At 44.6% G+C, this 24,198-nt stretch overlaps 1 long non-coding RNA gene across 1 annotated transcript; it reads right to left on the bottom strand.

Annotated features, from left to right (window-relative positions):
* Positions 1 to 11,422: 11,422 nt before the first annotated feature.
* Positions 11,423 to 19,840, bottom strand: LOC118523778 (uncharacterized). Its single transcript, XR_004911258.2, has 3 exons — positions 19,757 to 19,840; positions 18,316 to 18,510; positions 11,423 to 12,281 (listed from the first exon to the last, which is right to left on the bottom strand). It is a non-coding gene; the product is annotated as an uncharacterized LOC118523778 (long non-coding RNA).
* Positions 19,841 to 24,198: the final 4,358 nt, after the last annotated feature.

The following is a 24,198-nucleotide window of genomic DNA, read 5'->3' as shown; positions in this document are numbered from 1 at the left end:
CATAATAATGATTTGTTCTCTTATGCACACAGGTGTTCCATCCATTAGCATATGTAGCATGTTTTTGCAATGCTCATCTATGAATCTCTAGTGCCAGTAGGTGCATAGTAGGTGCACAGTAAATGTTTTTGTTGGACTAAATAATCTGCATTTGGAAACTCACAATAACCTTTCAAAGCAGGAAGATAAAAATAATTATCTTTACTTTGCAAATGTGGGAAAGAGTGCTTAAGGAAATTTAATGGCATTTTTAAGTTTACAGCTGGAAAGTATCCAAATCAGGGCTTATCCTCCGATCTCAATGAACTCAAAGAAGACTCCCCTCCCCTCCTCCTGGGTTATGTGAATACTACTGCAGTGCCTTCTTTTCTCTTTTCACAACCAAGGTCAGCATTGTTTCTCAATAATCTCTTCATTGATTATGTAACCTTTGCCCCTATTATCTCCAGTTCAACTCTTGTTACTCAAAATGCAGACACCGAAAACCTCCTAGACTCTTGTAATCAGCGAGTTTGCAAGGTGAGGAATGAATGAAAACTGGACAGTTAGTGCAAAGGTCCTTGGCACTAAATACCCATGTGCCACGAACAGATCCCTTAACTTAATAAGCCTCTGTTTCATTAACTGTAAAAGAAAGGAGCTAGCAGAGTCTGTCCCTGCGTCTACTGAGTTCTAAAAGTCTCTGATAACTCCCCTTTTGCTATTTTATTCCTGCAGTATGCACTTATTTAGGTGGGTCTTAAGGAACAGGAATTATGTTTTATTTCCTATTCTAATAGTGAAACAGTTTAACTTCACTACCTTTAAGATGCCCGAGGTGAGATGCATGGCCACCATTTTCAACCACCTGCTGGATGAATCCAGAGAAGAACAGTGAACCTTATCTTGACTAACTCAGTGCTGAATCACTTTTGTGTCTTTTAGATATGTCTCCTTCAATCCAGAAATTGTGGGGGACCAGAAGACACACTCAATACAACTTTCACTTCAGGATAAGCCAGAATAACCCAGGGCTCCCACTGACAAGCAAAAACGTATTTAAAGTTTACGTAAGAGATAAAATAAATATCAAGGCATCACGAAAGAAAGAGGAAAAAGGAGAGGAATGAGAAACAGGAAAGAGAAAAGGGAAAGCAAGAAAAAAGGAAACAAGACAAGAAAGAGAAACTGAGTTCATGAGGCGCTAACCCATGCCGGGCATGCTGTCCACATGGCTGCATTACATTTTCCCCACGACCCCGTGAAACAGACCCCATTCACACTGGGCCATTGAGGAAGACGAGGCTCAGGACTGTCGCAGGCTTCCATCACTCCAGGGACAGTCAGATAACAGACACCAATCCAGTGGGCAGGGGACAGCGAGGTGACAGTAAGGGTCTGCTGCATGGAAGGGATAAGTCCACAGTCTCACCTGGCACAGCAAATATGTTGGCTGGCCAAGTTCCACCTCGGGCTGCCAGTCTTGACCTCTGGGACATAGGGGGCCCACACTTCCAGCGTGTGCTTTGGTCACATCATGCCCCATTTTTCATCAGCAGAGGCCAAGATCCATTTCATCAAGGTTTATTTTCTGTCTGTCCCTGTTCTTAGAAGCTCCGTCGAGTTAGCAGCCTTCCATCGGGAACTTACCCAGATAGTCAGTGAGAGGGAAGGTGTATTTTTGAGGACCTTTAAGCACGGGCTCAAACAAGGCTAGGATAAGAAACCCCGAAGCCTTTTAGGGGTTCTCCCCCTGCCCACTTAGCTCGATCCTTAGGTGGGCAGGGGGTGGCTCTCCCAGGAACCCCATTGCTTACAGTGATGGCTATTTCTCATAGCTTCCATGACATCACATTTTGGGAAGGACGGGAGGACGATACACCCCATTCAGCCCTGACTCCTGCCAGGTACCCTCATTGGCCAAGAGCTCTGGAGCCTGATGACATGCCCTCGACTATTTTAATTTTTCAAAAATGCATGCAACTCAGCAATATGTTTTTACAGGAATGTTTTGCTTAGCTAAAAGGCAAACAGAACCACTTGCTGAGAATTCAAGTGACAAAAACCAACAAGCAAAAACCTGCATAAAAAATCTTACGCAGCTCAAGAAATTGTGATTGTTATCTTAAAATTCTATTTAAACAAGAATCTGTGAGTTTCTCTTGCTACCAACCCCCCTCCCCCCACCAAGTTTAGCCATAGTAATGACTATCTACCTGGAGGTATCCTTTATGTATCATTAATTTATGATATATACATGTGTGTATTTATTTTTATCTGTTTACTTATAATCATCAGCAAGTCGGGGTAGAAAAGAGAGACCTTTGGGTGTCCTTTGGGGTAATTTCAGTGTTCTTTGTCCCGACTGCATAGCAGATGCTCAGAGCATTAGTGCAAACACTGATCTCTCTTTGATTGTCCCTGTCTTTTGTCCTAGTTCTGGGTAGAGTGTGATGTCTCATTATTCTTGTGTGGTAGATTGGATTATTGTTAGACTCTTTCATTCCCTCCCTCGCTATGAAATTATTCATCCACAAGCTTTGTCATGGGACTTTGGAGACCCTCCCCTACTCTACAAATCCACTTCCTCATCTAGTTGGTGTGTGACTTGGCCCAATGATTACTTTGGTCAATGTAACCTTAGCCAATGTAACACATGCAGAGGCTTTACATGTGCTGGCATGGTTTGGCCTGTGACCACCATGAGCAGAGTGTGCCCAGGGAGCCACTGTCCCTTCAGCCCAAGCCCCAGAAGGCAGACACATGAGCAGACCTGACCAAAGCCATAGCTTGAAGCAGAGCTTCCATCTGAACTGAAATAGTAAGTCCGGAGGTTACCGAACTCCACCAGAATATAAAAATTCACAGCCATAGGTTCCCTCTTTTGCACTATGATCATTGAGCAGGCCGTGGAAGGCACTGCTCCTATGAGAAAATGGAACTTTTATAATACAGGTCTTCTCCTCCCTCGCCCTGATCACAGGCACAAACAAGAACTGGTTAGTGAGTAGGCAGTTTGCTAGAGTTTGAGTTTACACTGAGATACACTGACATGCCAGCTATATGTGATACAGTCTCCTGACCATTCCCTCCTACTTAAAATAAGCAAAAATTATTTGCCATTAAGCTATTAATTAAAGCACAAGTACCATGATTCAATACTTTCCATGTACCAATCCTTACAATAGGTTCTTTGCATGCCTTAGTTCATTCAAAAGTCACAGTGATTCTATAAACTAGGGACATTTAAGATGCCCAGTTTGCAGATGAGGACATGAGGCCCAGAGAAGTTAAGTAATTTGTCTGAAGCTTCACAGCTAGTTTCTAAGCTAGAATTTCAATCTAGGTCTTTCTAAGTCCAAAGCAATCCTGGTCTCCAGCCTCTGCCTGTCCTTTTGCCATCCTGTTCTTACCTCGCCAATTTTAGGTAATTTCTCTGGCACCAAGACCAGTGCTTGGGCTCTATCAGGTTCCCAAGTTTATCTCCCCTGGGACCTGGCTAGCTCTTCTGTAGGCAAGTAGCAATGATGGGATCACGACTGCTGTTGGTTGATACTAGCTTTCAAAGGAAATGAACACGGAACCATGACATCTCACCATGATATATCCCACATGTCAGCACCATGTTGGCACAGAAGATAATCTGGGTGTAGAAGAAGCTACAAATCCACTTACGAGGATGTTGCTGTTAGAGGTGTCTTGACCTTGACCAACTCTTGGTCCCACGGGCAAGAAACACGCCCAGCAGGGAACTAAGGTATGATAATAAGCGTGAGCTTTTCCCCAAGTTTTTCCTACACAAACACTTGCCCTTTGGAAACGGGCTGTTGGGAGTGATGTGAAGAACATGGACTCTGGAGTCCAGTAGGACTGATCCTAAACCAGCCATTTACTTGTGTGACCATGCTCAAGCTAGTGACTTCACCTTACCACAAGCTTCAGCTTCTAACTTACACATCAGGGATAATGCCTTAAGTTAGGTTTCCCAGAAACAGATCCCAAGATGAGGATTTGTACTATTCAGGAAGCACTCCTGGGGAAGCTGGAAACTGATGAGTGGGAGAAGCAGGAGAGACAAAATGGAGGAAGCCAAGCAGGAGTGTAATCTCAGGCAAAAGTCCTGCAAAGGGCAGGGATTCCTGGGTGGCTCATTCAGTTAAGCGACAGACTCTTGGTTTTGGCTCAGGTCATGATCTTGGGGTTGTGGGATCGAGCCCCACATTGGGCTCCACACCCAGCACAGAGTCTCCTTCTCTCTCTCTCTCTCTCCCCAACCCCCCCACCTCCCCTGCCCCCACTCTCTCTCTCTCTTTGAAATAAATAAATAAATCTTTAAAAAAAAAAGTCCTGCACAGGGTATCCTCAACCTAATCCTGAAAAGCACTCTGGGTGGCAAATTATGCCCCACCTGTTGGCCTTCCCCAGAGGTGAGTTGCTGCACCTGTTAGTCACGGGTTAAGGGCTGTGGGAAGGGAGTGAACATAAATGCTGAGGCATTTCTATGTCTGCAAACAAGCTCCACGAGCCCAGGAGAAACCCTATGAACAGTAGCACAGGTGTTTACTGTCGGAAGTGAGAGCACACCCAAGATGGGGGAAAAGGGACCCAAGGTGATCTTGGTGGAGCACCAACATTTTTCACCACAAATAATACTTATCTTGCTGGACTGTTACTTATCTATATCCAGATATCTCTACAGAGAGTTAGATCTAAACATCCTGACACGTAGAAGGCACCCGGTACATAGGATGTGTTAGTGTCATCATCATTATCATTATTAGTGTTCTGCTATTGCCCATAAAATCTTGCCAGGTCCACAGCAGGAGTTCTGTTCGCTTTGCCCGGCAATACCCATGTGCTCCATCCACCAGTAGGGTTGGTGCCTACATGCTGATTTCACATCATTGGCTTTCTGCCGTTGGCACCATGTTTGTCACCCAATCTCACGACTGCTGTCCTCTTGGGATCTCCTCCACTAGGGTCAGAAAGGCCCCACTTCTGGTCAGGCAGGATATTTTTGAGGGGGGCAGGTGGCTTAGGGCTCCAGTCTGAGTGCTATTCTGTCTCTCAGCAGTGCCACTGGGCCTCCAGCAGTACTAGCCAGCCCCAAATCCTCCTCTCTCATTAAATAAACCCCTGGCCTTTTTCAGTTTTGCCTATTCATCTTCCCCTGCTAAGGGCTAGGGATTGCTCAGAATCAACCAAAGTCCACAAAAGGGCTTCTTTTCCCTTTATGTCTAAGATCATACCCTGAGAGACCTGGTGCAGCCCTCTCTCCCAAGGGGGCCTAGAACACCCACAGGAACAATATGGCGTGGGCTTTATTTAATTAATCTTTTTAACAATCAGCCTTTTCCCTGTGTCAGCCGGGCAAGCTCATCTATGAAGAAGCCTCCCCTCTGTGACTAATCCTCTATGTTAAAAGACTGTGCTTTTCTATAAAGCCTTTACCTACATCAGCTCCCAAGAGCTGGATCTTCTCACAACTGCCAGACAGCCCCCTTGGCCACACAACTCTGGGACCTCATTTTCTAGGCTGCCATCATGCCTGAAATTAATCTAAGATGGGCTCCTTTTACAAGAGCTGCAGCAAATATCCAATTGAATTTGCTTTCACCCAAGATTTCCCAGGAGTCATGCCGAACAAGATAATCAATGATGATTATAGGGCTTGGCCTGCCTCGCTGAGCCAAAGTGTTAAAAGGAGGGAGAATTTCTGCTCCGGTGCTCACCCAAGTCAGGCAGATCCATTACTATTCTCAGTGGCTCGAAACCATATGTGCTGCAGTAGTCATGTGGGGTAGGTCCAGAGGATGTACCTACCTAAGAAAAGAAAATTAATTTTTGCTTCCCCTCCCACCCCAGAATAACAGAAACAAAAATGTATAGAGCATCTGGAGCAAAGATAAGTAGGCTGTTCAAACCAATGATGCTGAAGAGATTTAATTTAGAGAGCTAAACTTTCCTTGTCTCAGCTAGAGACTAGTCAATGTCTTTGATACTAACCGAATCAAAAGGAAGTATTAAATTACTTGTTGCTACCCTCTTAACCCTGAGAGGACTGTTTTCTGCTTGGATGATTATTCTGAAAGACCACAACACCCAGCGAAGGGAAGTCGGGGCAAATGGTTACAGGGGGCCAAAGAAAGCCTCCCAACTCCCACTCCTTCCCTGTCATCCCCCCTTCTTGCCTCAGCTAGTCTTGTACTCACTGTCTGGAGGTGGGGGTGTGGGTCCTGAGCTCTGCACATTTTCACAAAGGCTGTGTCCCAAAGTGAGGACATGATTGTGTATTAGTCACCTGTTGCTGTGTAACAAATTGCCCCAAAATGTAGCCGCTGGAAACAACGAACACACGTAGTCTCAAAGTTCCTGTGAGTTGGGGGTCCAGGAGCAGGTTGGCTATGTGGTTCTGACCTGGGCTCTCTCACAGGCTGCACTAAGGATGTCAGCCGGGGCCACAGTCATCTCAAGAATTGGGCAGCGGAGGATAAGTTCTGAGCTCACTCATGCACATAGCTGTTGGTAAGAGGCCTCAGAAGATCAGCTTTCGGGCTCACTGATGTGGGTCTTTCCACAGGGCTGCCTCACCACCTGAGGTCCGGATTCTTCTAGAGTAAGGGACCCAAGAGAGTGCAGGAGAGCACCCATGATGGAGGCCACAGCGTTTTTATAACCTATTCTCAGGAGTGAAGTCACCTCACTTTATTCTGTTGTTGGTAAGCCCAGCTCCCGCTCAAGTGAAGAGGATAACACAGGGCATGAAGACCAGGAGTGGGGGTCTTTAGAGACCATCTTAGAGATGGCCATGACAGATAAGAGACCTGTTCTGTAGAGAGATCATCTGAGCATGAAAGCAGAGGGGCATTGTCCCATCAGACACTGAGCTCATACATATCTGAGGAAAACTCCAATGGGGGTTGCTTTTTCGGATGCAGAGTGCTATCTCTGACTCCAGGGAAAGAAGAAGGGGTATCTGCATGTACCCAGAATTGGTCTGGGTGCTCAGAGTCAGAATCAGAGCTGGAGTCAGGGCTTGCCTTTCTAACAACTTCACTGAAGGTAATGGGCTAAGGATATATGTGTTGGCCTAGGTACTGCCTGGTCCCATCACCTAGCAGCATGGTCAGCAACACACACAAGACTGCAGGTGGGAACCATAACACATCAGAAGGCAGATGAGAAGAGACACAGGACCTGGATTAGGAAGACCTGGTTGATGATCTCTTCTCTCCTTTTGTGTAAGATGGTTACAGTCATGTCCCAACGAACCATACCTCCCAGTATCCATGCCCCTGGGTATTGTTCCTCTCCCCCACTGACTCTGGGCTTGCCCATGCGACTCATTTGGGCCAAATCAACAAGATGTAAGCCCTTGGTAAGTGTTATATGCATGGGGGCTTGCCTTCTGGGGCTTCTATCCTGGGACCATGATGCTAGGAAGACTCCACTGTGAAGAAACAGGAATGAAGTTCCAGCTATCCCAGCTGAGCCCAGCCCCAGCCAACTTACCCTCCCAGCTGGACACAGTCTCATGAGCTGTCTCAGGCAAAATTGGCAAGGGACCGATCCAGGCAACTCACAGAATTGGGAGAAGTGATAACTTGCTGGTTTAGGCCACTTAGTGATTCATTACATAGAAATAGTTCACTGATATATTATCACTACCACCAGAACTGTCAAACCTACCTAGATAGGCAATGGTGGAATTTGGAACAATCCTGTGGTCCCAGTGGCCCCCAAGTCAGAAAGCAGCACCTGCCGAGGGCTTCAGTGTGTGCTCTCTCAGTTATGCCACAGAAGTAGTTAATAAACCTCAATTATCTGGTGGTCCTTTTATTCCTTGGAGGGAATCTGGACTCACCCAAAACAGCTAAATTCCACCACAGACATATCTTTGACTTAAAGGAGATTATCTTAAGAAATCACAAGCCAAAGCTCCCTTACAAGCCAGGGCTTCCTGAGAGTCCAGGGGAAATTGGAAACAGGACCACACCGTGTTCTGAAAAAGCTTTGTGGGGAAAGCAGGGCATCCTTCCACCTCATCAAGTGATTTCTGTGGATGGTGATCAGCACAGTGGCTCTGGTGCTGTAAGGTCACCTGCCCAGGTTGCTCTCAAAGGAAATTGCTTTTCATTTCACCAGCAGGTGAGCAAACTGGATCACTTGGGTGACTCTGAACGTCCCAGGACGCAGTCAGGTCATCCTTCTGTCTGCTGAAAAGAACATGTTGTCTGAGCAACATGACTATCACAATTAATTCCTTATCCCTATTTCTCTGGTGCCACGCTTGCCCTCTGAATCAGTATGCAGAGTGAAAACCCATGGAGACGTGAGAGATAGCTCGACCACCCTGCTCCACTGCCTGGTAAAATTCCACTCGCCCGTCACATTCCAGCCCCAGCATCGCCTGATCTGGGGAAGGCTCGCCTGTTCTCATCCCAGGGTAGAAGAAGAGAGGATGCAGGCTGCACCCTTACCCCTGCTATGCCTCATTACTGTGTCCCACTAGGGTTGGCCGTGCCTCCATCCCCAAAACTCAGGGTCATGTTAAGAGGAAGATCTTGCTGTGGACATCTTGATGTACTTAGTACGCACCTGACACCTGCTAGCATTTGGTGAAGAGCTGCAGAATTCATTCAGCCAGAAAATCTTCACTGAATCCCCACTTTATGCCAGATACCTGTTCTGAGATCACAGCAGGGAACAAAGACACACATTCCTACCTTCAGAGAGCTCATATTCCACTCAAAGGAGACAATAAACAGAAAATAATAAGTAAAATATAGAGTATATGAGAAGGTGCTGGATGCTATGCAGAAAAATAAAACCAGGGAAAGGAACAGGGAGTAGCAGTTTCATAGAAGCTGACATTTGAGCAAAGACTTGAAGGCAGAGAGGGATTTAGCCAGGCAGATCTGGGGGAAGAGTGTTCTGGGCACATGAAACAGCCAACGCAAAGGTCCTGAGGCAGGGGTATGCCTGGTTTATTTGAGGAACGGCAAGCGGGGCAGAATGGTTGTAGCCATGTGAACAAGGGAGTGTCTTTAGAAGATGAGATTGAGATGGTACTGGGGGTGACTGAAGTTTGTGTGGGGCTTTGCAGGGCAGAGTAAGGATTTCAGCTTTTTGTCTGAAGGAAGATGGGAAACTGCTTTGGGAGTTTTGAGCAGAGGAATGACACAGCCTGACTTAGGCTTTTAAAGGATGGATTTGACTCTTCAGTGAAAAAAAGACTGTAGGCAGGTACAGGTGGAAGGAATTAGGAGGCAGTAACAATACTAAGAGGCCCCATGAGAGACGCTGGGGGCTTGAAGCAGGTAACGGCAGGGGTCAGACGGGGATGTACTCTGAATAGTGTTTTCTCACAGATTCGAGGTGATACGTGAAGGAAGACGTGAGGAGTCCCAAGTAACGCCAAGATTTGGGGTCTGAGTCACCGGCAGGGAGGACTTGCTGTTGGCTGAGTGGGAGGACGGGGGTGCTCAGGGGCCCTGCCCGGACACGCCGAGTCTGATATTTCTGTCGGTGGAGATGTCAAGGAAGCTGTGGGATATTCGAGTCTGGAATCCACGGATGGCATGTGGGCCAGAGACATGAATTTGAAGGAGTCCATAAACTTGAGCACCTGATTTTACTCTCCTCAATAGTAAATTGGGTGCAGGGAGAGGCTCTCAGGTGACATATTGGACTCGGTGATTTTCTACCTAGATTTCTTTTCCGGTGCTTACACCAGTCATTTATCTAGAAGACAGTTCACGTCCCACACTGTTTACCTCTTTGGTATTCTGCCTTTGTGGGCCTCTCCGCTGCTGATTCCATGTTTCAGGCTCCTGCAAGACATCACTCTTCTAAACAGAGATCCCAAGTGCAACAGGAAAGCCAGCCTATGGACATGGGTGAGTAACCCAGCTCTTGGGGACCGTGGCTTCTGGCTAAGGAGAGGACACAGCGGGCAGAGAGAGGCACAATTATCCAATCACCGGACAGCAGTGGGCTGCAAAGGGCAGACTTCCAAAAGAAACCAGAGCTGCCCACCAGGCAGAAGCACAGATGACTTCGTTCTTTCCAACGCTGAGCTAAGGGGTCTTTGCATGTTTATCTTAGAAGTAGAGTGAATGTGTGTCTTGCTTGGCCCAGAACAGCTTGGGTTGGTGTCTTTCATTCCAGCATAATTACAACAGCATCCCCTTTAACTTCCAAAATTATCCCAGCTTGAATAATAAATCACATGGTCACCCATTTTTATAAGCTTACCTCTCGACATCTTTTACCTAAAAAGCCTCCAGCATCGTCTTTCCCTGATAACCCAGAACTTTCTGACTCTTGAGCGGTTATGAATTAACTGAATCTCCATTGGCCAACCCTGGAAACAGCAAAAGCATTAAATTCTCTTCTCCCTGCCTCCCCCACTTAGAGGGACAAGGACCAAGGATCTATGCATATGACTCTCCACTTGGGAATCACTGGGGTCGCTGTAGCATTCAAGGTCCCTGGACTTACCTGCTTTGAGTCCAACCCTCCTAAGAGTCCCGGAGCTGACAGTATGGTAAATGGCTCGGGTCACCTATGCAGAACCACACTCCCTGGTTTTATATATATTCATACCACTGTTCATTAATGAGCTTTCTTTCCAGGGTGCCTGGGTGGCTCAATCAGTTGTGTCTGACTCTTGATTTCAGCACAGGTCATGATCTCAGGGTCATGGGATCAAGCCCCGCATTGGGCTCTGTGCTCAGTGGGGAGTGTGCTTGAGATTCTTTCCTTCCCCCCCACCCCATGCCTCCTACTCCTGTTCTCTCTCAAATAAGTAATAAATCTTTAAAAAAAAATAACCTTTCTATTCATGCAACAAATACTTATCAGATGCTTGCCCAAAGCATAATGAGGGATACAGAAAAGATTTATATATGAATCCCACCCTTGGATCTAGCACAGAACGTAAACATGTGCAGAAATCATGAAAACCTGATGTAGAAAACGAAATGACAAAAGAAGGTCCCACTGGGCTGAAGGCAATCCGATGATATAAAACCCTCCGGTCCTTCAACCAACATCTTGTGCATTGATTATTCACTCTGCAAACATTTGGTGAAGTGCCATTTACCAAGTGCCAGCCACCTGACATACCTCATTTCATCTCCGCAGCCCTACTTCGAGGTCAAAATCATTATTTCAGCGTCTCAGATGGGAAGCCTGAGGCTCAGAGAAGTTGGATGATTTCGGAAGGTCACACAGCTGTGGAACAAGAATTGAAACCAGGGTTTGTCTTCACGCTCTTTCCAGACGCCGTCTCCATGCAGGGCACTGCCAGATCTTTCTTCCCCAGGTCTGCTAAGTGGGATAGTCATTTCCTCGAAACACACAGGTGAGCCCCTGTGGAAGGACCCATGTCCACGGCCTCTCTGGCTAAAAGGCAGAGCTGGGACCAGGGTGAGGAGAATGAGTCACTGACCTCAGGCACAAGATTTAAGGGGGTGCCAAAAACCTCAGTAGTCAAGATTAAATAATATTTTAATGCAACACTTAAAAAAAAATCAAATTGACAATCTACAGTGCTTGGGCCAGCTGCCTGTTTTCATAAATAAGGATTTATTACACTTCACATGTCAAGACAGGCCCCATCCACTGGCCCCACATGCCGGCTTTCACTTGCGGGAGAGACTTGCTCTGCTTTTTTAGCCTAGAGGACAGCATGCTTGTCCATAAATAAAGGCCACGTGGGGCCGCTCCGGGACAGTCACAGAGGGTGACACCAGAAGGCAGACTGCTCTCTCATTCCCCCTCCGAGCCAGAGCAATCCTGATGTGATTCGCAGGCACAGCCCAGAGAGAAGCAGCCAGCACCCGCAGAGACGGGAGGCTGGACGCGGCTCGCGTCCCCATTCCCCCGAGGGATGAACTTGCCACCGGTGATGCGCCTAGAGGGACCCGGGGTCGCGGCCCCTCCCCATCAATGTGATGGGAGCTGTAGCTATTTGTAACACAAATACCCTGCAGCTGCCTGGGCGCCCACACACACATGCCATGACTCCAGCACCAGCGCCAAAGCCATTATTAATGGGAAAAGACAGTGCTGGGGCCCCCAACAACCATTTGTAACTGCGGACATTATTCCTCAATTTTGAGCTGCACCCAGGGACTCATAAGAGGAAGACATAATGCTTGTTTGTGGAACTTTTATAGCTAATTGACATTTTTTCAGTGCTCCCCCGACAGCTGTAGTTGCTCCTGATTGGAAGGGCGGTGGAAAGCGTCAAGTTGTGTACTGTCTCCAGACAGGGCCATATTTCTGATGTACCACTGGAAAAAAAAAAAAGAATAAATAAAAAGCCATCAAAATAAACATACTCGAAAGCGATAAAGAGGAGCTGAAGTGATTGGCAAAAGTAGTTCTCTTTGTGCAAAACTAATGCGTGCTATTTCCATGCTAATTGAGGGTGTTGGACTACCTGAGGCTGTCAGATTTCCTCCCCTCTTGGGAACGTTTTCCTCCCTTCTAGATCTGCTCTTTGCTCTCCAGAAACAGGGGAACACAGAAGCAAATGTCCCCTTTCCCCGTCTATGTGCCTCTTCCTGCTTATAGGCTCCCAGACTCTGTCATTGGTGCTAGAGGTATAAGTCAGTGCATCAGATCCCGGCTGCTCTAAGTCAAGTTCACGAGACAAACACAACTGGAATCAAGCTGAGACATCAACTTAATGCTAGAAATTCCACTTTCATCTCTGGACATGTACAGATTACCCAGGAAGATCAGTAACCAGGATAGCACACCATACACCCATAGAAGTGAAAAATCACTGGGCATACATGCTAGTTGGGTTTGTATGCATGTATGTATGGACCCATTTACTGTAGGCTTCATTCTAGTTTTCTCGACTCAAGAAGTCACTGATTCATGGGGAATGCATTCATTTGAGAACATTATTTTCAGGATAGAACAATATGCCAGATGGAGGCTACCCTCTACCAACCAAATTTTCTGATTGCATGGATGAATATCACATCTTGCCCATATGGAAGTCTCCTAGCCCATACATTTCCTGATTGGAAACCTATATCACGACAAGTATAAAAATCATAAAATGCCATTGAATGTCCAATGTCCACATATCAAAACCTTACACACTTAAAGCACAGGAGAGCCTATCAGGCATTTGCTCAAAACCTCTGTTCACTTTACACACAGTTCAAATAAACTCAGAGATCAGATTTCTAAGTCAAAACTGCAATCAAGGAGGAGGAGAAGGGTTGCTAGAAGCACTGATAGTGGCAGCAGAGAGAAGTGGCAGAGAACAACACCCTGGCAGTAATGGAATAGATTTTTCTTAGGGTGGGGGCGTGGTACAGAAGGAGAGGGAGAGAGAGAATCTTAAGCAGGCTCCACACCCAGCACAGAGCCCAATGTGGGGTTTGATCTCACAACCCTGAGATCATGACCTGAGCCAAAACCAAGAGTCGGTGGCTTAACCATTGAGCCACCCAGGCGCCCCAGTAACAGAAGAGATTTTTAATTCAAACTAATTAGACATGAGAACTCAACAAGCCCTATAGGCCAAGTCTTAGTGTAAGATGCCAGAAGTATGACAAGGAATGTCCCAGAGGCATTCAGGAAAAAAGTTAAGTTCTGGAGCTCTGTTTAAGAAGCAGGAAAGGATACATCTCGGAAAAAAGCTTAACTCGAAATGTTCGTTATTGTTGTTTTATTATTATAATTATTAATCGAGGGCAATTAAAAGATAAACCCTCTGAATCAGACAGGATTCTTTTGGTCTCAAATAAGAGAAACCCACTCAAATGAGCTTAAGCAAATAACAGAATGCATTAACTCCCCAAGTGAAACTTTATAATTGATCTGAGTTGAGAAATAGGTGGATTCACATGGTGAAATGATGTCACCAAGGCATCTTTTCATCCAGCTCTCCTCTGAAATTTTCTTTCAGCCAGTCAGTTTGGCACTCCAGGACAAAGAGGGCTTTTTCATCCCAATGGTTGAAGCATAAATCCTAGGAAGGGTTCTTATTGGCCTAGCTGTGGTCATGTGCCATTCCCAACCAATCACAGTGGCCAAGGCAATTCGCTGCTCTGATTGGCTAGGCCTAAGTCACATACCCCCTCGGGGGTCTGGGGATTGGGGTGGACTCAGCTCCACTGTAGCATGAGCAGAGAGGAAGGGTTGTGGGCATAACCTGAGGCTGATATGAGAAGAGGGGTAAGGATGCTGTGCTGGTAAAAACAACTGATGTTCGTTGCACTATTAGCTACCATGGAAGCAGTTTTCTAGAATGACTCGATGTCTGAGAGTTTTAGAGTCCTGCGTTCCCTAGGCAAGAGACTCTGAGATGGGGAATTAGGTGCCGGTGGTTGTTGCAGGGGTCTCTTGGGACAGCATCCGGGAGGAAGTGAGGGAAGCTGAGTTGGGCAGAGGGAGGAGTTGGGCTGTCCTGAAGTCACAACCTTAGCCTCATCCCAGCCTACAAAGCACTCTAGAGCTCAGACAGATTTTCCAAGTTACTGGGAACTGAGGGAGGCAAGGGGCCAGCCATTTGTACGTCTGGCACGAAGCAGTAACTGGACTGCCCCAAAGGAAGGGTTTTAGTCAGTCAAGGGCAATTCTTGGGGGAGGGACGCAGCTGAGTGTTTTTTTTTTTTTTTTTTTTTTTTTCCTATCACAGGAGGGATTCTATGAGTATTGGATGATGAGAATAAAGAGTCTCTCTAATTAGTCTATAATTTTACAAAGGTAGGAGGAATTTATTTTATTTTTTTTTTTAGTGGGAGGAATTTAAACGCTGGTTCTTGGGGCTTCGTTTTAAGAAACTTTTTTCCAAATTTGCGTTACAGTGAGCATACTAATAGCAAAGTAAAGAGGGACACAAGGCTTATATTAAATGAGTTCAAGGACAGGAAAAAGAACAGTTGTTCAAAAGTGAGCCCCAGGGGTGAGCAAAAGTGTGTTTCTGAAAGTGTGTCAAGGGGAAATCAATTTCCAAGAAGAGGTAGGAAATTAAGAGGAAGTCTTTTTAAAAACATAATCACAGAACTTGTATAATTTTTTAAGGCTTCTTTCTAAAGGAGAATCACAAAGAAATCCAGAAAATTAGGTATAAAGAAGGGTGGGTGTTTTAAAACAAAGAACAATGAGATAAACATGGTGGGACAGTTTTGAAGATGGAAAGACAAGAGAAATAGAGACATAAGATCCTCTCCTTTGCCTTCCATTGTTTACCTGCTTTTTGTTTGTTTGGTTTTGGTTTTGGTTTTTTTTTTAAAGATCTTATTTATTTATTCGACAGAGAGAGAGACAGCGAGAGAGGGAATACAAGCAGGGGAAGCGGGAGAGAGAGAAGCAGGCTTCCCGTGGAGCAGGGAGCCCAATGCGGGGCTTGATCCCAGGACCCTGGGATCATGACCTGAGCTGACGGCAGACACTTAACGACTGAGCCACCCAGGCGCCCCGTTTTTGTTTTTTTTTTTTTAACAGGAGTTATTAACCTGGAGTTTGTAACTGAGCTGAAGAGGTCCATGGATACCCTGGGATTGAATATGAAATTGTGTACATTCTTCATCCATGGATCTCAGCAGATCTGTAAAAGTGACCATAATTCCCAAAATGTTCAAGAACCAAGGTCCCAGCCCAAATAATGACTCTAGTTGAGTAAATAGTTGTAACAGAAAGATAAGAGGTTTAGGAAATACTTTTATTTCCTTTTTGAGTAGATTTCTTATTTTTTGGTTCAAAATTAGAAATATATATTCTGTGAAAAGTTTCCATCCTTCTTCTGCCCACATCTACCTAATTTTCCTCCACATAGCAAAGAATGTGACCAGTTTTTGCGCAGCTTCCCAAATATATCCTCTATGAATCTGTGTGTGTGTATGTGTGTATATATATGTGTATACTACATATGTGTATATACATATATGTGTGTGCATATGTATATAGTGTGTAATATATATTGTATATATATTATATGGGCAAATATACATATAAATGCACAATCATATATATAGTATATGACCATGTATATGCACCTATAACATATATATTATATTACCACATATATTTATGTATGTGTGTTTTTACCCAAAGAATAGTGTACTAGACACTATTCTCTACTTTTTTTTCCACTTAATATAACCCTATCTGGGCATAAAGATCTTTCTATTTCTTAAGGCTCTAAATATTCCTATTCATGGACCTACCATAATTTAACCAGTCCCTCAATGATAACCTCTTGGTTATATAGACATATTTTACAATTATGGCAATGCAATAAATAAGTTTGACCATGCATAAGTTTGTACCCATAAAAGTATCTGTAAGATAACTTCCTATAAATTGATTAGCTAGGCAAAATGTGAAGTGCATTTGCAATTCTGTTAGATATTGCCAAATTGCTCTTTGAACATGTACTAATTTACACTCCCTATAGCTCTATATGAGGGTGCCTATGTCCCCACATTCTTGTCAATAGTGTATTATTATTTTTTTATTTTATTTTTTAAAAGATTTTATTTATTTGACAGAGACATAGCAAGGGAGGGAACACAAGCAGGGGGAGAAGGAGAGAAGCAGGCTTCCCACCGAGCAGGGAGCCTGATGCGGGGCGCAATCCCAGGACCCTGGGACTATGACCTGAGCTGAAGGCAGACGCTTAACGACTGAGCCACCCAGGCGCCCCAATACTGTATTATTAATATACTCTTTATCTTTTCCAGGGTAATACTTGAAAAAATATCTCAAATTTTATTCACATTTCTCTTATTTTAGTAAAGTAGTACTTTTTCATGTAAGCCCTATTTGCATTTACTTTTTCTGTGAAGCACCTATTTATATACTTTTCTCATTTTTCTGAGCCACTCAGGCTCCCCAAGGAGATCTTTATATATTAAGGTAATCATTCATTAGACAGGTGCATCACAATGGGGTTTAGGGGCTCCTGGGTGGCTCAGTTGGTTGAGTGTCTGCCTTCGGTTCAGGTCATGATCCCAAGGTCCTGGGATTGAGCCCCGCATCGGGCTCCCTGCTGAGTGGGGAGTCTGCTTCTCCCTCTCCCTCTGCTCCTCCCCCTGGCTCATGCTCTCTCTCTCTCTCTCTCTCTAATAAAACAAATAAAATCTTTTTTTTTTAAAAAAGAATGGGGTTTAAGTAACTGTCAGAATTATGATCAAAAAAAAAAAAAAAGAAGAGGAAGAAATATAATGTAAAATGTCCCAAGAGGAGTAGAGACATACAACAACAACAAAATGCAGAAAGAATTAGAAGGAATCAGGATAACTAGACTAAAAGGTAGGAAAGACAAAGGATTCCTGAGAGTTAAAAACGAACTTGGAAGAGAGATACGGAGATACGCTCTCAAATAAGACCTAAGAGATGTGTATTACTTAAGATAGGCTAAAGACCTGCAACAAATACACCCCCAAATGCAGCAAATAAAGTAGAGTAGCAATTTACTTATTCACCGGGGCAAGTGGCTGTCCTCACTATGGTGATTCAAGGACAAATATCTACCCCCTAGGGTCTTTGTTGAAAGAAAAGCAAGTATGAGTAGGTACAGCCACTTCTTAAAAGCATTGACCTTGAAATGGTTCACAACACCTCCACTTACATTCCATTGGCTAGAAGTACTCGCAAGTCCACACTGAGCTGGGTTATAAAGAGGCTGGCTGGGTATCCACCTCCCAGCTCCAGCTGCGTTGCTAAGGAGGTGGGGAACAAATTTTCATGGCCAGCTAGCCATCTCCACTACAACTAGTAAGACAGACACAGGGATAGATCTGGTACCCAAGACCCTAAGAAATGGGGACAAAAGGTGTTCATAGTCAGCAGAAGCCCTTGCCTGGCTTAGCATCCCAAGATGTAAGTTGTCAGATGCTCATGCCTGACCTGCTGCCGAGAGCAAGGACAGAGCTGTCTGCTGTGTTCCCTGTGATCTCCTCTGTGTCTAGAACAGTGCCTGGAACATTGCAGGGGCTCAATAAAGATCTTTTGAATAAACAATTTTACACCAAACAGAAACAGAAGCTGAGGCCAGAGGGTGGAGAGGTACACTACCTAAGAGTTGTCTTTGCAGGGGCACCTGGGTGGCTCAGTTGTTAAGCGTCTGCCTTTGGCTCAGGTCATGGTCCCAGGATCCTGGGATGGAGCGCCGCATCGGGCTCCCTGCTCAGCGGGGAGCCTGCTTCTCCCTCTACCACTCCCCCTGCTTGTGTTCCCTCTCTCGCTGTGTCTCTCTCTGTCAAATAAATAAAATCTTTAAAAAAAAAAAAAAAGCGTTGTCTTTGCAGGGAGGATCAGAAGATAGCTCACGGAGGCTCAAACCTCAAGCCTCACCTTGTTCTCCGTGTCCTTTCTTCACCTTGACCCTGGATTTTTTTTTTTTAAAGCAGGAATCCCACAGCTCTGGCATCTTTTTGCTGGACGTGGAGGACTTCTTAGCATCTGAGCCTGGCTCCGTACTTCCAAAGAAGTTCAGAGTGGTTTGTTATCAACCTCTCAAACTCCTACTAAGGTCTTCTCTCTAAAAGTCTTAAGTTGTAGTATGAGAAAAAAAAAATCATCTTGAGTATTTTGTTATTACTTCCCATGCCTTCATCTACTCCTCCCATTCCTAACCTGCAAAGAATGCAAGACACACAGAGCATGTGATTAGGGAGTTGTCATTTCTGTTTTTTCTAACAGTGTGCACGGCCCTGGGCATGATGGTGTGCTCCAAAGCTATGGCCTCTGACGGAGGGTGCCGCTGTCTTGTGCAGAGATCTGCCTCTGAATTTTTAATTTTTTAATTTAAAATGGTATGTTTTACATGGAGGAGATCATTATAGCTGTATGAAGGAAAACAAAACAAGCCAAGGCATAGCTTCTTGTGGGCAGAATTGATGTATGCGGTAATTATGTCAGGGTTTCTGCAGGGGGAGGACCAAATGGAGACATGATCTTGGCTTCTGCTCAGTGCTCTCCTGACATAGGACAGCTGAAGTGCAGGAACCACTAAGCATTGATGCTGACCGGATGGGCCTGCTGGGTCAGGCCAGCAGAAAGTGGGAAGAGGGTAGTGGACATTTCAAAGCACATACTGTGTCCAGAGTGTTGGATTTCTGCATGGATCATCACACTTAACCACTGAAACAAACCCAGGAGCCCCTCTCCCCACGTCATAGCCCAGGAAGTGAATCTACCTGGTATGAACAGCTCTACAAATATGAATGCAAAACAGATCCACAGTTGCTTCTCAAAATGCCTTCCAACCAGCTGAATTCAGAATGTTTCAGATTTGGAAAAGGTACCATGATGCCGTGAGCCTAGATTATGTGACACCCCATCAGGGTCTGAGGGGAAACCCCATCATCATTAACCACAATATTTCTGCAGCAAAACATAGGAATATTCTCACTGGGAGGGATCAGTAAAGATTATAAATAACCTCATGTCACTTCTGGTCAAGATTTGCCACCTAATGAGACTCTACCAATTTGGGGAGGAAAAAAAACCTTTCTGATGTCAGAGCATTCTTGGGTTTAGAATCATAAATTTAAAATCATAGACCTTATTCATTTTCTTTCCTTTTTTAAATTTATTTTTATTTGAGGGGGGGAGAGAGAGAGAGAACGACAGGGGGTAGGGGAGAGGGAGAAGCAGACTCCCCGCTGAGCAGGGAGCCCAACTCAGGACTCAATCCCAGGACCCTGGGATCATGACCCAAGCCGAAGGCAGACACTTAACCGACTGAGCCACCCAGGCGCCCATTCGTTTTTTTTCCTATGTCATTTCCTACCTTCCTTCCTTTCTTCATTCCTCCTTCCCTCTTTCCTTCTGTCCATCCTTTAGTCCATCCACTAGTGTCACTAGTGTGTGTCCTGTGAGATAAAATAGTCTCATTTCTACCAACAATCACCTCCTCTTCCATCCCAAACCAACAGCAACAAACAAAAAGATTCCACAATTCCATGATCAAATGATTTGAGGAAATTTTTTAAAAGATTTTACTTTTAAGTAATCTCTAAGTCCAACATGGGGCTCGAACTCACAACGCAGAGATCAAGAGTTGCATGCTCCACCAACTGAGCCAGCCAGGTGCCCCATGATTTCAGGAAATTTTGGACAAAAATACCTCTTTACTGCATCAATTTTAGGAAATCTCAGTATTGTAAAATGCCTTGAAATTTCCGCAAAAAGAGATACGGTGTGTATTTGAACCACAAACAAACATGGTGGGCTTTTAGAGACAGTGCTCCTCTCTTAAATGATCCACGGTGTGAGTCCCCTGTGCACCTGGGTCCTTCATTGTCTCTTCTCCATCTCCAGAACAGCATGTCCCGTGTATTAGCTTGGGAAAAATTAGCTGAGGCTGCTAACAATCCCTGTTGTAGTGCTGAAAACAAATCCTGAAGTTTGTCCAGAAATATCCCAGACTGTAGGGATCTTTTAGTGCTAATACTATATGTTTCTTAATATATAATAAAATAGAGGTTTTTTTTATTGAGGGAAAAACTTATTTTGTCTACTTATTTTTTATATTTCATGCATCACGAATAACTCAAAAGATTTTTTTAAAATGGTATGTCACATTTCTGTAAGCAATTTATCACCAGATTTAGGGAAGACAAGATGTTCTAATATGGATTCTACTAGAAAGTGCACATTCATTCAATGCTTTGGTAGTAATACATTTAAATCAATAATACTGGGGTTTATTATCAATTGTGGGGGCCCCCATTTTTGGAATCATATGCAAGGAACACAGACACATGCACACTCACATGCAGTTTAGGGGAACTCTTCATGACATAGCTCAAGTAAATTATCAAGAAGTGTGGAAGACAGAATACTTTCTTAATTTGCTTTTTAAAATTTAGAAATGGCTATAAGAAATAAAAGATATGGCCCCCCATAAAAATTCTGAAAATGGAAAAGAGACTAGAGAAAAAAATGAAGTATCTGTTAAATCCCCCATCATATATATATAATATATGCTTAATTATAAAATAGATTATATATAGGTATATCTTTTATAAAAACACGATTTTCTATGGCTATTTATTAATATATTAATTATATAGGATGAATATTATATAATAAACTGATATTAATATTATTCTATTAATAATCATATATTTTAATAATGGGATCATACTCCGAAGCTACCACTAATTGAGCTTCTACTATGAGTTAAATTTATACATTAATAAGCTATTAATATACTATACTCTATATAATATACTATTAATAAGCTATTTACAAATTACCTCATTTAATTCTCGTGAATCTCAAACACGTGCCATGATAAATCTTCGTTTTCCAGGTGAGAAAACAGAGAACTCAGAAAGGCAAAGTGCCTTCCCCAAGGTCACACAGCACGCTGATGGTGAAGAGCACTATTCACACTCAGTCTGCTGTCTAGAGCCTGCACATTTCATCACTAAGCTACTCCCACTCTCAGGGGTGCCTGGGTGGCTCAGTCTTTAAGAGTCTGCCTTTGGCTCAGGTCATGATCCCAGGGTCCTGGGATTGAGCCCCACATCAGGTTCCCTGCTCCACGGGAAGCCTGTTCTCCCTCTCCCACTCCCCCTGCTTGTGTTCCCTCTCTCACTGCGTCTCTCTCTGTCAAAATAAATAAATAAATCTTAAAAAAAAAAAAAAAGCTATTCCCACTCTCTCGTAACATGCTTTTTTCACTTAACGTATGGTACTTTTATTTCTATATCAATAAATAGAGACTGCATTCTCATTTAATAGCTGCACTGTATTTTACTGTAATAGAGGCACCCTTATTTATTCAGCTCTTCCTTTATAGGCATTATTTCCATTTCATCAAAATCATATCAGTGTTTTTGTTGTTACGTAAGTGTTCCTGTATTTTTGTGCATTTATCTGATTATTTTTATGAATTCTAAACATATGTCAGGTGTCTATCACTACATCCTAAAATGTAATAATACCTTATAACGGCAACACTGTATCATTTCTTGCCATTGCGTGGGTGGGCTGGGCTCAGCTGGGCAGTTCTTCTGCTCCATGAAGTGTTGGCTGGGATCACTCATCTGGCTGCAGTCAGGGGGTCAGCCAGAGCTTCTCTCTCCAAGTGGTCTCTCCAGTTGTATAGGCAGACATCTTTATGTGGTGGCTCAGAGAGCCAAGATGGCAAAGATGGAAATTGCCAGACCTCTTGAGGCCTAGTCTCTGAAGTTGTATGCTTCACTTCTGCAGCCCTCTGTTGGTCAAAGCAAGTCTCCAGGGGATGGAAGAATGGGAGCTCACATTGCTACAGGGCGTGTGGAATGGGAGGAGCCTTTCCTGGACATCTTTGCGAACAATCTACAGATAAGTCAGAGCACATGAAAATCATAAAGGCGTTTGACAAATACTGACCCACAGAGAGATTCATCAGTAACATCCCTCCAGCAGAGAGTCAGCATGTCAGTTTCTCCACTCATTACCGTACCAGAATCTCTTTAAGCTTTTATCAGTCTGAGTGTCTCAAATGATAGCCCAGTGATGCCTTCATTTGAATTTTTAATTTTAGTAAAGTTGAACATCTGTTGGTATGTTCAGTGGCCACTTAAATTTCTCTCGTTGGTCTTAATCGTATGTTCACCTTCTTTGCCATGGTAAAAATCAGAGTTTTAAAAAGCATTTAAAAAAAAACAGACTGTGAGTTGCTTTTTATTAATTTGTAAGAGTGCTTTTCATGTGTTACTAATTCTTTGTCATGTATGTTGCAAACTATTTTTCCAGGTTGTGATTTGCTTTGTTTATGATGTGAACATTGTCTGCATCCTTTCATACCAATATCACTGCCCTGGCAAGGCCCTGGCAAGTCTAGATTCTCCTGTGTCCCCCATCTTCTCAGGCATGTCCTCAGGGTGAGTTCCTGGGCTGACCACCGGGTCTGTGGAGTATCTAAAATGCCAGTTTAGGAAGCTCACTCAGGGGAATGTGCTGGGTGACCTATCTCACCGTGGGCTGCATTTCTGGGGTCAAAAGTTCCCACTAATCATGTTGGAGGGTTTCATGGTTTAGACTGGATCTTGGAAGAGGTATAGCCAGCTTAGGGCGTCTCAGTTGAGTTATCACAGCAAACCAAGATTTCTCATTATCCCACGGGGAACCACATCTAGCTTGTTGCTTAGCCCCTGGAAGGACAGTGTGACTGTTCTCCTCCATGCTTGTAGAGCAGTCTCTGGACACCACCAGCTTCCCCTCCCCAGTATCAGAGCCCAGCCCCAGGCATCTCATAAGAATGTCATTCAATGGCCAAGAGAGAAGTTATGCCTCTCAGCACTTTTCCAGCTTGGAGCAGATTGAAGCTTGACAGGCCTGGAAACTCTGCATGGCGAGCCAGGCTTCTGTGATGGGTGTGTGATGGTGAGGTTAGAGTCCCAAGTTAGAAATCAAATGCTACCGTGGGTATTGCTGTGAAAGTATTTTGCAGCTGTGGTTAAAAACCCTAATCAGTTGACTTTAAGTAAGGGAGGTGTCTTGGATAATTTGGGTGGGGCCTGATTGAACCCGTTGGAAGGCTTTAAAACCAGGACTGAGATTTTGGGAGAGAAAGAGAGAGAGGAAATTCTGTCTGTGGATGATCACTTCTGCTCATGGCCATGGATGACGCTACTTGTGGTCTACCCTCCATTAACGTGGCCCTAGGGGCCTCAGACTGGCTGAGCCAGCCCACGATGGTATAAGTGTCCTCTCTGAGAGATGATCTTAGCTCACTGAAACCATCCCAGTCACCAGGATGCTTCAGCGGGTCCTGTACCTGTGGAATCCATGGGCCTGGGTGATTCTGTCCTTGGATGGGGCAGCGGAGAGAAAGCTTAGAGGGCAGAAAAGAAGGGCAAGGAAGCAGGCTTTGAGGCTTGGGCCAAACATAAACCTGCTGAGGACTGGTGGAGGAGAGGAGGAAGGACTGGTGGGCTCACTTTGGTGTTTGATGGTGGCCCATACACCTGAGGTGACCAAGTGTCCAAGCTGAACTGGGGCCGCGGGAAGACCTGGGGTTAAGGCACTCCAGTACACACCTCTGTTTCTCGTTGTTCGTAAACCAAAGCCAGCTCTGCCTGAGATCCCACGCAAACCTCTGGCTGAGAATCCTTCCCCAGGCCTCTGGCAAACCTTCCTTCAAAATCTGATTTCATGCTCCAGTGTGCCATGACAGTCCCCCAGGTTGGGCCGTCTGTTGGCTGCAGTTCGCCATTTCTAGACTTCCTGGAAACC

The sequence above is a fragment of the Halichoerus grypus genome, chromosome 10 (genome assembly GCF_964656455.1).
Source record: "Halichoerus grypus chromosome 10, mHalGry1.hap1.1, whole genome shotgun sequence".
Lineage (NCBI taxonomy): Eukaryota > Metazoa > Chordata > Mammalia > Carnivora > Phocidae > Halichoerus > Halichoerus grypus.
The sequence above is the reverse complement of the archived record's forward strand: the minus strand, read 5'-3'. Positions and strand labels throughout refer to the sequence as shown.